The sequence below is a fragment of the Lepisosteus platostomus genome, chromosome 25 (assembly GCF_059453375.1).
Source record: "Lepisosteus platostomus isolate fLepPlt1 chromosome 25, fLepPlt1.hap1, whole genome shotgun sequence".
NCBI lineage: Eukaryota > Metazoa > Chordata > Actinopteri > Semionotiformes > Lepisosteidae > Lepisosteus > Lepisosteus platostomus.
The window spans coordinates 7,039,526-7,054,824 of NC_142635.1; the positions used below are offsets into that span (position 1 = coordinate 7,039,526).

Here is a 15,299-nt window from a genome sequence, read left to right on the forward strand (position 1 = left end):
ATATCTATACATATACAGTATACACCAATACTGAAGAAATGGGTAACTACATAAGACTGTTTGCACTTAATGTTACAAAACATATGTAATTGACAAGAATAATTACAAATAATGAGCAGCACGGCTTAGCACTGCAAGAGGCTCTGACTGAGTTCTGGCCCAGGGCTGCTGTCTGCAATGTGACAGAATGCTCCGTCCCCCTGCTCTCTGAAGCACTCCCACACACAACTACATGCACTTCACAGCTAGGCCACCACTTAAATCCACATACATTAACCTCACTGACTCTTTTCCTGCTTTGAACCTAGTGATTTGTTTCATGGGTGCACTTCTGATTAATGTAAATTGATCTACACTAGATACAGTACCCACTACGTGAAAGCTAATCCTGCACACATTATGCAGTACATACCCTGATGTGACAAATAAACAGCACCATTTTACATCCCCTACTAGGACAATGGCTTAAGAATCTTGATACATTTTCTGCTTTGTGCTGCATTGATTTTAAATAGCACTGAGATGGTGTTTGTAAGTCCTTTTTGTTTTTATAATTGCTTTTAAATAAATCATATAAAAATGCTGTCATTGAATACTGCTATTTAACCAGCATTTTCCCCAAAACACGATAGAGACCCAGTGGCCAGCATTTAAGATGCAGGCAAAGAGGGATGTGCTATGATTCTGTGCTGCAGGGTCATTTGTGAGGCTTTGAAGAAATTCTCACATCAAGAATTCTTCAGATACTGTAACCGATTGGGGTGCTGAACACTACAGCCAGAGTCTGCCTGGCTCGTCTTCTAGAACATGAAAAAGTTTCTTTGGTTTAGCCGTTTCTAGAATTTTATTACCACTAAGACTACTCAAAAACCTACAGAATGTGGCACAGCAAAACCTCTCATAGGAACAGGGCAGATACAGTATACAGAAACCCACTTTTCTGCCATCCTGACTAAACTGTGAATGGTTACTACACCCTACCTGGGGTGCTCACTGTGTGGAGTTTGAATGTTCTCCCCAAGTTCATGTGGGTTTCCTCTGGCTGCTCCAGTTTCCTTCTACAGTCCAAAATAAAACACATTCTGGTAGGTTCATTGGCTTTTGGGAAAAGTGGCTCTAGTGCAAGTGTTTATGTCTATGCTGCTCCTGCCTAGTCTGGAGTAACTGGTATCTGGATGTTGTCCACAGGTGTGCTTTGTGGTAGAGACATGCCTTGTGTCTCATGCTTCTGACAGGCTCTGGGTTTCTACCACCTTTACCAGCAATCAACAGCTTTCTGAGCATGGAAGGTTAGATGTCTTTTTTAAACATTTCTTCTCAAACCTTGGCTGCTAGGTGTTAAAATTAGTTAATGTAATTTAAAAAAAAAATAGATCCCCTGAAACTTCTCAAACTATCCAGTGGCTATGAAAACTAGTCTCCCATCTTGGACTTCACTCATTTTGTTAAGGTATCGATTCATAATGGGTTTCATTCTTGTCATTGACTGACACAAAACGCTAATGGCAAAGTGGAAAAACTCTGTATATCCCCCTTAATTAATAAATTAAAAATGGAATAACTGGCTGTATGCCATACCTTTTCACCACTTTTGCTACAGGACCAAGCTCTGATGCATCTACAGCTCTTGTGAAGGATGCTCCTAGGGGCTGTTAAGCCATTTCATGCGTATTCAGGATCCATCCACAGCTGGGGGCAGTCCCACACTTGATTAGTACAGTTCCTCAACACCATTTTGAGGACAAAGAATGTCCAAAGTGAATGCAGGATCTTTTTCCTCAAAGTACAAATATCCTGAATACTCCTATTTTTAAATGGGTTTGGATATTATCAGTAGTAGCCATAATTAACAAGGGATACCTCTCTACTTACGTGTCTATAGGTGAGGGCTCTGTGGTGATCAGGAATTCCTCCCTACAAAGCATCAGAGTTCATGATTTCTTTCTAAATAAGGAGGGAAACTGCTTCTGGGTCTATAGTCCACATTCATGCTTATGTGCTGTAATATGCAACACTGTAACTGGCAAAAACTTGATTACTTATCAAGGGGAGGATGTTGTTTTCCCTAAACTAGAGCAGTTGCAAAAAAATATATATATATACACACACACACACACACACCAGGTGGTTCAGGGATTACAAATGTTGACAAATCCAGTATGGTTGTTTTCACAATTATAACTATTTCATACAAATTTACAGCACTTGTTTTAAAAACCATAAGCAATTGTAAATAAATTCATTGTTTTGGGGATTACAAACAAATTCAGGGTGTTTTTTTTTTTAATAACAGCTATTATATACAATGGCAATGCTTAGTTTTTCCATTAATTTAAAAAAAGTAAAAAAAGAAAGTTACAGATTGTGTTTTGGACATATCTTTAACCATAGCAAGACAAGCAGAGTAATGACATTACAATGTGCAGTAAGCAGAGGTAGTTATTGAACTTAAACAAACCATAATTAAAACTTAAATTTGCAAGAAGACATTTTGCAGTGAGAGGCATGTCACACACCAGTGCAATACTACCACTAAATACAGGATCTCACACTGCAACACTATACATCCATGGTACAGTTTACAGAAGTAAAAACTAGATTATACAACATCAGTATAATTTAATGCCACTGTTAGCTAGGTGGATAAATTGGGAAGCAAATAATTGTTTTAGTACTTATAGAAAGCCTTGCAGGTTTTACAGTTCACAATTATTTACAGTGTGCAAACCACCCCAAATTATCCAAGTCTCAAAACAAAAATGAAATGTACTATCATCTAAATTAAACCTCCCCCCAAGCCCCACTAAAGACCCTAGAGTACATACTAAAACATGGCTGAGAGGACTGAAAAACACAGATGAGATTAGCTTTACCTTTGCAAGCCTTGCAGTTGTCACACTGTTACTGTGCGAGTTGTGCCATGGAAACAAAGATGGTCGTTTTGGAATTTGAACCATCATCCACAAAACAAAAAACAGTAGCAGCACAAGTAGCCCCAGGTACCATATAGTACAGAAAAACACTTGCATGGAAGTCTTTACTGTAAGAAATAGTGATAACTTGGGTTTTATTCTGCCTCTGCATCCTGCCTATGAGTAGGATTAGGCCAGTGGTTTTCATCACAGGCTGGGTCTTGCCTTGTCCAGCAGCGGGGAATAGACCCTGGTACCGTAGGTCTCATCTAGGGCTGCAGACCTCCATGGGCTGAAGACGATTTACTCACTCGTAGTGTTCCTCTCTGGGGTATCAAGAAACCAGTTGTGGGCTGAAGCAGCACAGTGGAGAGTGACATTGTGCCAGATTAAAATGTACACGAGCTGCTCTGGCCTACCCGTTGCCTGGGGCATCTTGACAGTGGAGGACCCCACACTGGCTGATGACTGTCCACAGTGAGACACTTCTCTTGTTCTGGCCAGGAGCTTCCACAATGGCTCACTGGCCACTGAGGCATCTTCCTTGTCCACTCTGCTTTGTCCGGTTGAGCCCAACATCAATGTTGGGGTCTTCTCTTGCATCAAGCTCAAACATTTCCTAAAAGATGGAGGTATCAAATTTAACATTGTTGGATTTGAAGTAGAGCAAAACACCAGTTAATGCTGAAAATCACACTAATAGTATACAGCAGTTGGTCAGGAAACTTACTTGCACATACTGTATTGGCATCACAGTTCTGTCAAGTTGAGCAGTTCCTTCAAATGGTACACAAAGGCGTTTCATCCACCGTCCATTTGTTGGGAGAGTCTGCTCAAGGACAGACACTGTCCTGAGTGATTTGACTTCGTGCTCAAAGCCACATGGAATCCTTTGTCAGAACCATGATGTTCCTCGCTCTGCAGTAATCTACCATTAGCTGCTGGTCTCCCAGGTCTACCAAAAAAAGTTGGTGGGGTGGAAAGGAGATTACAGCAGGCCATGGTAGTTTTCCAGTACTAATGTATTCAAGGAACACAGTACAGGAAGACTGTCCTGTAACACATTGGTATGGTCCCTCTTGCTCTGCTATAATGCACAGTATTCTACAGTATGCAGCAATCAGGGATAACAGGAGGCTGCAGAACACTATACTGGTTGTACAATCCCAGTACTGCAGGTTGGACAATTACAGCACAGAATTCAAATGTTCCTAAGATAGTTGTACAGTAACTTACCCATGTTCATTTCTGGATATCTGAATACCCAAGGCCACAGCAAAGCAGCTCAAATTTGGCTTTCCTCATAGAAAATTCATGGACAATCACAGCTGCAAAGGCCTCCCTCTCCCAGCATTCTATGCAGCCACTGTTCCAAAAAGAAGGAAAGAGCCCCAGCCACCCTTTTATAGTAAAGCTAGGTTTCTGATTGGTGATTAAGCAATTAAGGATTCAGTGTTTGCTCCTGGAGGAGTGAGTATTGTTCATCGATGACTGCAGCTCGTTATTGTGAATGTCAGTGCTTTCCACGTGTGATTTCACTGATGACAGTGCCTAATGAGAGGAGGTGTGTAGTGTTTTGCAAAAAGTTGATCTATAATGTTATTTGTGTGGTAAACACGTGAATCGTGCTTATAATTTAGCTGGCATAGTCTTTATTTGGGGCCATGTAGTTTCAGTTTTGTCAAATGTGTTTATACAACCAGTATCAGTGTATACATGTAAAATTGTAAACTCTAGCTTTTTCAAAAGTTTTATCTTGCTTTGACTCAGATTTTCAAACGACTACATGCTGCTAGAATAAAAAGCATATGTTTGAGTCGGACTGCTGGATAGATAACATTAAAAACCTTGAAACGATCAATGCACAGTAAAATTTGGTTTTTCAATCAGGAATAATCATTAGTTTCCTTGCAGGCAAAGAATATACTGTACAAGCACGACCCCCAAGAAATGAATCTAAAGGTTTTTTACAGAATTTATATAGAACACTTTATCATCTAAGTAAATAGCAGCTTTCATTAAAAAGTAACATGGTAGATCACCGTGCAAAGGAATGGGAGTAAATCAGGCTCATTATTCGTAAAAAAATGCGATTATTTTTTTCAAATATTTGTGCAAACTATGCATCTGATGGTCTGAAGCACTGTAACGTTTTCTTAACTTTTGCTGTTCACTACTGGAGTTTGCAGTTTGTGACAAGCAAATCACACTGCTTTCTTATTATTACGCACCCTAATAAACGTTCTGTCTGGATTAAAGCCTTTCATTCATGACATGTCTAATTTGCATGGCATAGAGTAACTTTTCTTATCTCACAGTTTGTTTTTCTCATAACCGCTATGTATATTTCGGGGTTTTAACGACATTTCGGCTCACTATGCAATTAAAATTCAAAGTTACGCACTGCATATGGCATTGCACGGTACAATGTTTCCAAATTGGTTTGGTGTTGCTGCACGCAGAACTGTGGAATTGGTTTTTAGCCGCAGTTCTCGCCATTTACTCGTGGCGGCGTGAGCGGTCATTCAAGCCGGCTAGTGGAGCGTAAGATGGCCGTTGTTCCAAATTCGTAGGGTTGGAGTAGGCCCGAGTTTCTGCAAATCAAACATTTTTCATTTATGCGTTTTATTCTCATTGCTGTCAAATGGAAATTCATTTTGGGGTTCTGATGGGTTTTTTAAATCTAAATCTTGCATAGCTTTGTTTTCGGTGGCGTTTTCAACATCGGATATTATGGAGAAAAGACCCGTTTTTTGTCTTCGGGGTAAGTCTTTTTTTGTTATATTTATTAGTTTATTCAAAATTACTTGATGACTCGGTGAATCTATTTTTGAACTGCCTGTTTTGTTAAGATCTTATTTCGTTTTCAAATCTTGGGACAATTCTCTTGTTTTCGTCAGCACATTTAATTGAGCAAAATTATTGGTTTTGCGACTGGTTTAGTGCGGTACACGTTCATGGAGTGCTGTATTATTTTAAATCAAATGTGTAAGTAAGCATTAACTAATGTAGATCGTATTTTTGGAGGTCGTATATCATAATTGTTTCAACATGTTACCAACATTTGCAAGGCATACGTTTTGTGGATTTGTTAGTAGAAATAACAGTAGCCCTAAAACCTATTTAAAATTATTGATGCATTATTTATGGGAAATAGATGAAAAGAAACAGACGCGGAAAGTGCTTTTGTAGCCACGTGTTTATTGCTTTCACTGTAATGTGTTTAAGTTTTCATTTGTTTACGAAGAAACAATGTTTCCTTGGGTGAGGGCATGAGGACTTGAGCATTAATTCAGCTTGGGAACAAGCAGATATGACATGGAGGTCATTGGCTTCATTTTCCCTGTTTACTTTTGCCTCTCAAGGTGCAGAAAGTGTTGAGCAGCCCACCCCTGAAGCTTGATTCACCACGAAGAGAAGCAAAGTGTTTCCCAGGACCTTCTAAGCCAGGTAAGACAGTTTTTTGCTGTAAGTGTGTGGAATAATGTCGGTATAGTCTTCCTGGGCTGGAAGTTCTCGGTTTGGTTCTGTCGAAAAAGAAGCCTGTAGCTCCTGTAGAATCCCAAAGCTCTTGCCAGACTGATTCTTCAGTTTGTGTGGCGAAAGAGAGAGGCCTCTGTGACAGCTGTCACCCCGCTGTATCGTTCACACGTGTCTGAGGGATTTCCGTGTTGAACCTGGTCAGATTTGCTAGATCTAAGAGATGCTTTCTTGATCCAAATGCAGTGTCTCCAACAGCAACCCACGTAGTCTAGGTGAAACATTTTTTTTCTTGTGTGAATAAGATTGCTGCACAAAACTATACATTACATTATTGAACTCATTCAGATTCTCCTATTGCTTTATGTCACCTTAAAATGCCTTATAATCCCAATGTTTTCTTTAGTATGCCAGGTGTTTCTATAGTGCTTGATGCCAAGGTTTTCTTTTTAAAATATTTCTGCTGGCTGTTACCACTCTCATCACTTTCCAAGACAAAAAAAAAATGAACTCATCTGACCAATTGATATTCGAGAAAATCTGGCTCCCAGGGATATGTTTTGCTACACACTAGCAACCCAGCCTCGCTTTGTCAACCCTATCCTGATTTCTACTGAGATTTTGAAAACCAAATTCTTCAATTACTGTTCCAGTTCTTCAAAATTGAATCACAGGCCAAATGCAGCCAGACTTTGTAGTGCTGACAGTACTACGGTTTGTATTTGAATACCTTACACTTAACATTGCAGCGTAAATTGTTAAAGGGTTATGCAAGATAATTCTTCCAGTCTGATTAAAATCAGCTGTGCAGTGCTTGTGATGTGTGTTTTCTGGATTCTACCACACAGATGTGCAGGAATGTATTGTGCAACTATGTGCACATTGTGAGCTCAGCATGCAGTATCTGAAGCACTGGCTGAAATGGCCCAGTGCCGTGAATGTATTGAGCTTAATAGAATGATACAGGAGAAAAAAACGATTTGTTAAAAGTTGCTTCCGTGAATACTAAGTAAGAGTAAGCAAATGAAGAGTCATTCACAAGACTACAAGAAAGTAAGCAATTCGGAATTATGTCAGGAGCTTGCTTATATGGATCAAGGAAGGTCTCTTCAGAAGCTGTGGACTGTCAGGGTTGTTAGTAGAGGTGGCCCCAGAGGTGGGGTTGTGGGTATTTTGCTTTGTGGGGTTGGTGGGCGATAGACTGTGTAGTGATGGATTCTTATCTGAAGTGAGAGTGCGTTTTTGTTCAAATAGGCTGTCCTAGTCACTTCTGACTAGCAGAATCTGCATGGATGTCCCCCAGTACTGCTGTTTCTCATGTCATATGTGTTGTATGCAAATAGGGAGTTTTCGTATAGAAGTGTGGTGCTGTTTTTTTTTTTTGCACTGAGCTTATTATTGTATTGATTGTGCAGTTTAGACTCGTGATGGCTGGGAATTACCTGAACATTTAGGTGAGGTCGCTGTTTGACCACCCAAAACTTAAAAAACAAAAACTGCCACATTGTTTTAACACAAGATGGTTCCCAGTCTTCATGACGAAGTGCTCTTGGTGGCACATTTCTTGCCTAGTTTTTATGTGTATTTCTAAACAGCCTGCTTGTTAACAGTTGAGGACTACAGACTCATTTTAAGTGTCTTAGGAAAATAGCTTTGTGCTTGCCCAGAGTTTTACCTGTGATGCAAAATGTATTTTGTTGGAAATGCATATCCAAGATGTGTTATTTAGTAATCTTCTAGCTTGCTCAAGTTTTAAATTGTGCCAGTAATGAATGGGGCTTTTTTGACAAGTAAGCAAAATAATTTGACTAGCCAGTTTAAGGTTATTAGTCTTCTCCCCTCTTTAGTCAACAGGTGTTTTTCACACTTTGTCTTTATCAGGTGTCACTAATGTTAGTTTTTTTCCTGTCTCATTTCAGACGGTGCCAAAGACTCGAGGAGCCTTGTTGCCAGGGGGAGCACACCCGAGTCCATCTTTGGCGTTTTAATAAAGAAAAGTGCTTGGCTTCCCTTTGGTGTTAGGCATTCCTTATTTCTGTGGCCACCTCTGGGTCTAGGAATAGGCCCGCTCGACCTGTCCACTGTGTTGAGGGAGATAGGTTTTGGGGATTTTTTTTTCCCAGCAGGGGAGGGGCTGAGGTTAGGAATAGGCCCGCCCGACCTGTCCATTGTGTTGAGGGAGATAGGTTTTGGGGATTTTTTTTTTTTCCCAGCAGGGGAGCCTGCCTCTTCTTTAGCTACCCCCAGGAACGGGCTCAAATTTTGGCTATCTCCCTGTTTAGGGAGGAGCCAGCCCTCCTCCCTCCCCCCCATAACCCCACTTGTGTCCCCCTGAAATGGGCCCAAATTTTGGCTATCTCCCTGTTTGGGGAGGAGCCAGCCCTCCTCCCTCCCCCCCCAAAACCCCACTTGTGTCCCCCTGAAATGGGCCCAAATTTTGGCTATCTCCCTGTTTGGGGAGGAGCCATACCTTACCCCCCTCAAAACCCTGCCCCTCTTCCCCCAGAAACCAGCCCAACTTTTGTCTATTTTGAGATTTTCTCCAAAATTATGGTTGTGTTGGGAGGAGCTGTGCCTAAGCCCCACCCAACCTTTCCTCCCTTGGTTCCTTCTCTGCACAAAGAGCAGCAAAGCCTGCAAACAATGAAGAGGCAACAAATAGAGCAAAATGCAGTTTATTGACCACAGTGCAAAAGGAAAATACAAAGCAACAGGTGCAGAACCATCACTAGGACTTCTGTGGAATGAGGTTTCAGCAGCAAAGCCAGACTTCAAAGCAGCCATCAGTGTCCTAGATGAGAAAGAATAAGCATGTTAACATTGCTCCAGTCGATGCAAAGTTTAAAACACAATAGTGCTCTAAATGTAAAATGCCACTGCAAATAAATTACACTCAGCTGACACCAGTGAATGTTAAGGCAAATTCAATCAATACATGCAAACAGAATGTGGTTTGCATGGCACCAGACAGCAGGTAATCAGTCAAGCATCATCTCAAAGTATAATGGTTTCAAGAGAAAGGAGTGCACAGCTAGCTCTGCCACTGGTCTGAAGGCAGAAGGAAAATAAAAGGAGATGCAGATTTCAGTTTGATGCTGTTCTGCTCAAGCAGCAAGGTTAGCAACCTAAATCACAATCTAGAATCTGAGGCATCCAGACCATGTGGCAAAGCTCCACTCAACACACTGGAGGTGGGAGCAATGGGGTTATTGCCACAGCTTAAGTAACCTTTTATGTGAGTTTCCATTTTTTTGTCCCATACCTATACAATTTACATCAAGACAAGAGCACAATGACAACACTTACCGGCTGTGGAAACAGCAAATCCCGCTGGAGCGAGGCTTCAGCAACAGGCAGGTCGTGGCAAAACTATAACCGGACTTGCAGCAGTCGTGTTCACCAAGTACTGGCTCTCTTTGTCTAAGGGAGAAGACAACACATGCCACTTAGAATGCAAATCTTTGACAAAACGTTTCAAGAGCTGTTGTCCCCAGTTCATGTGTACTGCTGCTCTGCATTACAGTCAATAAACATGATGCTTTTCTTCAGTTCTTCCTTCACAATGTGTCAATAAAGAGCTGCTCCTGAAGATACCAACATGATTTCACATGGTCATGAAGCAGTGTCACAAAGTGATGCATTTGGCAGGTAAGAAGAGAAACAATGGTGCACAGACAAGTCACTGATTCATGGCAAGATGAGTCCAGACCAATTCAGGTGGCTACAGCCAAGTGCAATATTGAGGATATTTAATCATCACTGCCTGTGCACACCCGGACCCGGACCCGGGGTGCTATCGGCATGGAGTTTGCACCTTATCCCTGTGCTCATCTGGGTTCCCTCCGGGTTCCTCCCACAGTCCAAAAGCATGCTGGTAGGGTAACTGGCTTCTAGGGAAATATGCCCTACATGTGGCTGTGAGTGTGAATGTGCCCTGCGATGGACTGGAGTCCTGTCCAGGGTGTACCCTGCCTTGAGCCTATTTCTTGCAGATACAGAGTCCAGCAGCTCTACCTCGACCCTGAATTGGATGAAGTGGTAATAACATGGATGGGCCTAAACACATCTGCACTTCACTTTGCACTACTGTGGCTGGCCTGAAGTCCCTTTACACCTGGAGTGCCACTCATTAATAGAATACAGTTCACAATCTTCACATCAGTGTTCATTATATTTTGTACAAAAAAGAAACACTATCCACGCTTGATAATGACTAACCATACTGAATAAATTATTTAATATAACCTGATCATTCATGACTAGAGTGACTGTCGCATGAGCCCTAACTCACCTGCTCAAGAAGAGTACTGGTCAGGTCATGAGGAGGCGATATGTTCTGCTGAATATCAAGCCTAGTGAAGATGAAGATAAAGAAAACAAAAGCACTAATGAACCCATATGTCCTCTATATTAAATTCATAACTCTGAGATGAGAAAGTGACAGTCAAAGGCCCTACTCACCAGACTTAGGACACATTGAACATGTAGGTTTCAGTGAGCAGCAAACAGGCACATGCTGGCCCAGGACCTAGGAGAAAGAAAATAAACTATAAGAAGTCCTTTAAGACGGTGACTGCAACCTTGAGTTCGGCAGGCACTGCAGATGTGCAGCTCGTACTGTGTTACCACACATGACACTAGCACACACCATTCACAGGAGACCCCCCTGCTGATGAGAAACATTAATCGGCAAACCAAACCGACATATATGAGATGTGTTAAATAAAATGTCAGTGCACCTGCTACACGGATTGTCACTTTCCTGATCGCTACCTGCAGCAAAGTGACTGATGTTTCTTTTGATGCTCAGTCAAGTTACAATTCTCTTTTTTTTGCCATGCTGTAAATATAATGTAGTTTCTCACAAATCATGCTAGAGTAGCATATTTGGGGATTATTGAAAAACAAAACATCCACAGATGCGATGAAAAAGACCACTCCTCGATCAATGCTGGATTCAGATTGGAAAAAAAAAATAATTAAACAATTGTGGCACAAAAAATGTGCACAGACTTTCCAAATCACTGATACCCTAGGGAGTATTCTCAGGAAGCAAAACCATTCTGTTTGTATTATTTCCATGCATAGAGCAAATATTAGTACAAACATTACTGAAAAGAGGCTAGTTTCTCTTTACAAGTGGTGCTAGAGTAGAAAATTCGGGGTTTACTGAAAACCAAAACCTAGATCGAACCAAAAAGCTCGATCTACACTGGATTCGGACATAAACAATAAGAATAAACATGTGGCAAAAAAGAGGATTTCCCCAGGAAGCAAAACCTTTATTTGTATAACTTCTGTATGGAGTGGACACATTCATACAAACAATGTTTAACAAGTAAAAAAAAAAATCATCATTATTTCGTTCCAACTTCTTGAGGTCACAGTTCCAGCCACTGTATGGGAGACAGAAGTTCTGCAAAATGATGCCAATAAAAATGGACATTAATATTCAACATGGTTAACCTATAGAAATTGGTTTCAAATCCTTTCCTGTTGCTCATTGTCTTGTGCTCTTAAGGAATTTCTAATCTGCCAATATATTACAGCCACATGAAGTCCACGTGTGACAGTCTAGCTGCTATCAAACTCCTCTTGTACTGCTTGATGGCACCCTGGCTGCACGGTGCTACATGCCCATGTCCTGGGTCCTCACTTCCTGGCCTTCATGCAGACTCATCCTGAAGTGACAACATGCCAGCAGGACAGTGCATGTTTTCCTGCTGCTCTTGTAAACCCAGCTGACGTGCAGGATGAGAACCAGACAGTCAAAGCCATGAAGGCCCTACTCACCAGACAAAAGCTCTGCTGGACACGTACATTTCAGCGACCAGCGAACAGGCACGTGTTTGTCCGGGATCTGGGAGAGAGAACCGAATCCCTCCAGACAGTGACCACACCACGCTGCAAAACAGGCACTGCAGATGTGCAGCTTGGAATGTGTGTCCACACACGACACTAGCATGTGCCTTTCAAAGGAGACCCCCTGTTGATGAGAAACATTGAAGAGCAAAATGAAACAACTTTTTTTTCTGGTGCCTTTAATAAAATGTTAGTTCATCTGCTACACAGATCGTCGTTTTCCTAATAACCATCTGCAGCAAAGTAACAATTAAAGTAAAGTTTCCATTGAGGCTCAATATATTTACAGTTCTATTTACGAAAGACTACCAAAATCAGGGTTTATGTCCAGAAAAAAAACACCATGTCTCGATTTGCACAGGATTCAGAGCCGAAAAAAACAAAAAGTTAAATAAGGGTGGCACATAAAAAGCACACACTTCCGGACATTACTTACTCTTGGTCTTCTTATGTAGCGAAGCCGTTTTGTTTGTATTATTCGTACACGGAGTGGAAACAACAATAAAACCTGGAAAAGAAAACATTAAACAGCTTCAAACTATTTGCAACTTAAAAGATATTCGCCTTTATTTTCATCCACTACCGTTAAAGTATATTTAATAGCGTTTAATACGGAGATTATCTAAACCATTTCATTTTCCTTAAAATCGTACCACCACCAAACACACGCTGGGAATTCACTCACACACCTGCAGTAACTCCGTCCCAGACTCCAGGCGTTCGCCCCCGTTCAAACAGCGCAGAAATACACTGTTCATTCAATAAAAGGGCAACTTGCTGAAAAATCTCGTACCTGAATGAAACCTCAAACATTACATTGTAGCCCGTTTGGGGTAGAAAGATAACATTTTAAACTGTTTAAAAAGAGAAACACTACCTCGCAAACCGCCGGCGCTGCCATCTTGAATCTGACCCACGCGTGAAGGGGGAGAGAGCCGCGCTCGTGGGGAATTTATGTCAGGTGGCAGTGACGTAAAACGCCCCTAATTTCTGCAATTACGTCATTCGTCCCCTTTTTGTAAACCCCTTTTAGTACTTTAATCCCGTGCAATGTTCCCCATTCTTAGGGGTGTGACCTAGAATGGCCACCCCCCTAAAAATACCGGCCCGGTGCAGACCCGGCTGCTGGAAAACGCACTTCGCCGGTGGAGCGTGATCGGACCGTACCCGGGTTGGATTCGAACCCGCTCTGAGCGAAGAGGTGCCGGGGGGGCTCTAGGCTACTCTAAGCCACAGGGCTTAGAGGCTGGTTTTCAATAGCTGCAACACTGACTTTGCCCGCTACGCCACCTGGCCGGTGAACACGGCCTGAATTTGATCTTATTTGAGCTACACGCGAACAGTTATTAAATAAAAAAATAGAAACAGTGGAATCACTGTTAATATAATGCCTTATGAAACTGGGTGGCTTTAAGCGGACCCCAGATCAAGAAAAAATGTTATTCTGAGGAAAAAATTAAAACGTTTAAAACATTATAAGTTTCATCATGTTCTCATATAGTAAAAAGTAAATCGCACTCTTTCAGCGTGATGCTATATGCAGTCTTATTCGGGGGTAACTGCTGCATTCATAAAGTTGCATTCTATATTCTTAGTCTTTTAGCAAAATATTTCCACTCATAATGCCAGTTGGATTGCTTCCAATTAAACAATTTTTTACACAATTAAAAAGCCTAGATTTGAAAGGGCCAATGCACAGCTTCATTATCTTGGTACCTTTTTTTCAATAAAAAACGGATGGCAGACCTTTCAGCTGGAGAGCTATAATCCAGCAGGCCTTTAAAATCGTGTTTATAGTTTGTGAAGAGTGTCACCTTTCTTGGGGCAGTTAGCACTGCTGCTTTGCTGCTCCCTGGTACAGGGTTCAATTCTGTCCTGGAGATGTCTTTCTGTTTGAAGTCTGCATGTTTCCCTCTTGTGGCTGCACTGGGGTCAGGTGAGTTTGTTGCAGGCACCCTGGCTGAGAGACACTGTGAGCAGGCATAGGACTTCATAAAATTGGTGACCGGTCAGAGACAGGACAGAGGAGAACCGAGAGACCCAGACAGACAACATTGTCAAAGCACTGGCCAGACACTGTCAGAGGTCAGGTCAGAGAACCTGAAAGAAGACCCACTACGTTTATAGATGACCTCATCCCCTTACCCATCTTAGGTCATGCAGCTTCGGGAGGATTGCTGGTAAACAGGAAATGTATATCAGATGACGTAGTTCAAGTAGGGAGCTGCGTCAGCATGCGTAGGCTGCAAAGGAACAAGTTCAGGTTTACTTCATGCTGAAAAGAGAAGAAGAGAAACACAACATTTCGACTGTGGAGCCTTCTTTGGGTGCCTTGAAAAGTCTCGCCAAATAAGATTTTATATTTCTGGTAACACATCACTTACATCTTCCGTGCAGCAAGGTCCAGAGAAGACTGCGATTTGATCTTTCTACTGTGTCAATTCAAGATGTATATGGCTTGTTAAACATGTAAGTTCTCTCTTTATACTGTACCTCTTCCTCCATAAGTACCAACATTTCAAGTACCATTTGCATTCAAAAAGGTATTATTTAAGGGTCAAAATATGCTTCTTAAATCTCTGCTACATTATTTTAAAAAGATTTAAGAAGTTTTTTATTAACACTTTTTAAAAAGAAGCAGAGACACAATTACAATTATTTTACAAATGCCATCTAAACCATTTTCTCAATTAAAAACAAAAGATTCATGCTTCACGGCGTGTTGTTTTATCTTGAAAGGGTCACGGCAACCAAGACCAGTTCTAGGATATCTTCTGGATCTTGAAAAGACAGGGTTTTCCAGCAGTCTTCAGCAGTCTGGATTCAAGCTTAGACTGAGATTTCAAACCTTTTTAGTGCTACTGATGGATTGAACAGTCCCACGTGCTTCGTGATCTTAGCCTTCTGTTCAGGGTTGTTGGAGGAGTTAACACATTGCACAAACGGCTGAGCAGAAACAGCTCTCGACACCCACAAAATACACAGGAGCTCACATTTGGAAAATATGCTTTTTGATTACTGCCAAGGCAAATATTAATCCCAATA

The 15,299-nt window shown here is 41.5% G+C and overlaps 3 long non-coding RNA genes across 4 annotated transcripts; 1 reads left to right on the plus strand and 2 right to left on the minus strand.

Annotated features, from left to right (window-relative positions):
- Positions 1-3,151: 3,151 nt before the first annotated feature.
- LOC148640988 (uncharacterized) lies at positions 3,152-4,237 on the minus strand. Its single transcript, XR_015930284.1, has 4 exons — positions 4,149-4,237; positions 3,643-3,741; positions 3,332-3,531; positions 3,152-3,238 (listed from the first exon to the last, which is right to left on the minus strand). It is a non-coding gene; the product is annotated as an uncharacterized LOC148640988 (long non-coding RNA).
- Positions 4,238-5,011: 774 nt separating this feature from the next.
- Positions 5,012-8,402, plus strand: LOC148640989 (uncharacterized). The gene is made up of 3 exons (XR_015930319.1): positions 5,012-5,676; positions 6,278-6,362; positions 8,312-8,402. It is a non-coding gene; the product is annotated as an uncharacterized LOC148640989 (long non-coding RNA).
- A 649-nt stretch (positions 8,403-9,051) lies between these two features.
- On the minus strand, positions 9,052-13,119 carry LOC148640990 (uncharacterized). 2 transcript variants are annotated; one of them, XR_015930238.1, is made up of 7 exons: positions 12,944-13,119; positions 12,691-12,762; positions 12,186-12,378; positions 10,854-10,920; positions 10,684-10,744; positions 9,699-9,812; positions 9,052-9,183 (listed from the first exon to the last, which is right to left on the minus strand). It is a non-coding gene; the product is annotated as an uncharacterized LOC148640990 (long non-coding RNA). The 2 variants fall into 2 exon arrangements; XR_015930239.1 differs by having other exon boundaries at positions 12,213-12,378; positions 12,944-13,118.
- Between the last annotated feature and the right edge of the window lie 2,180 nt (positions 13,120-15,299).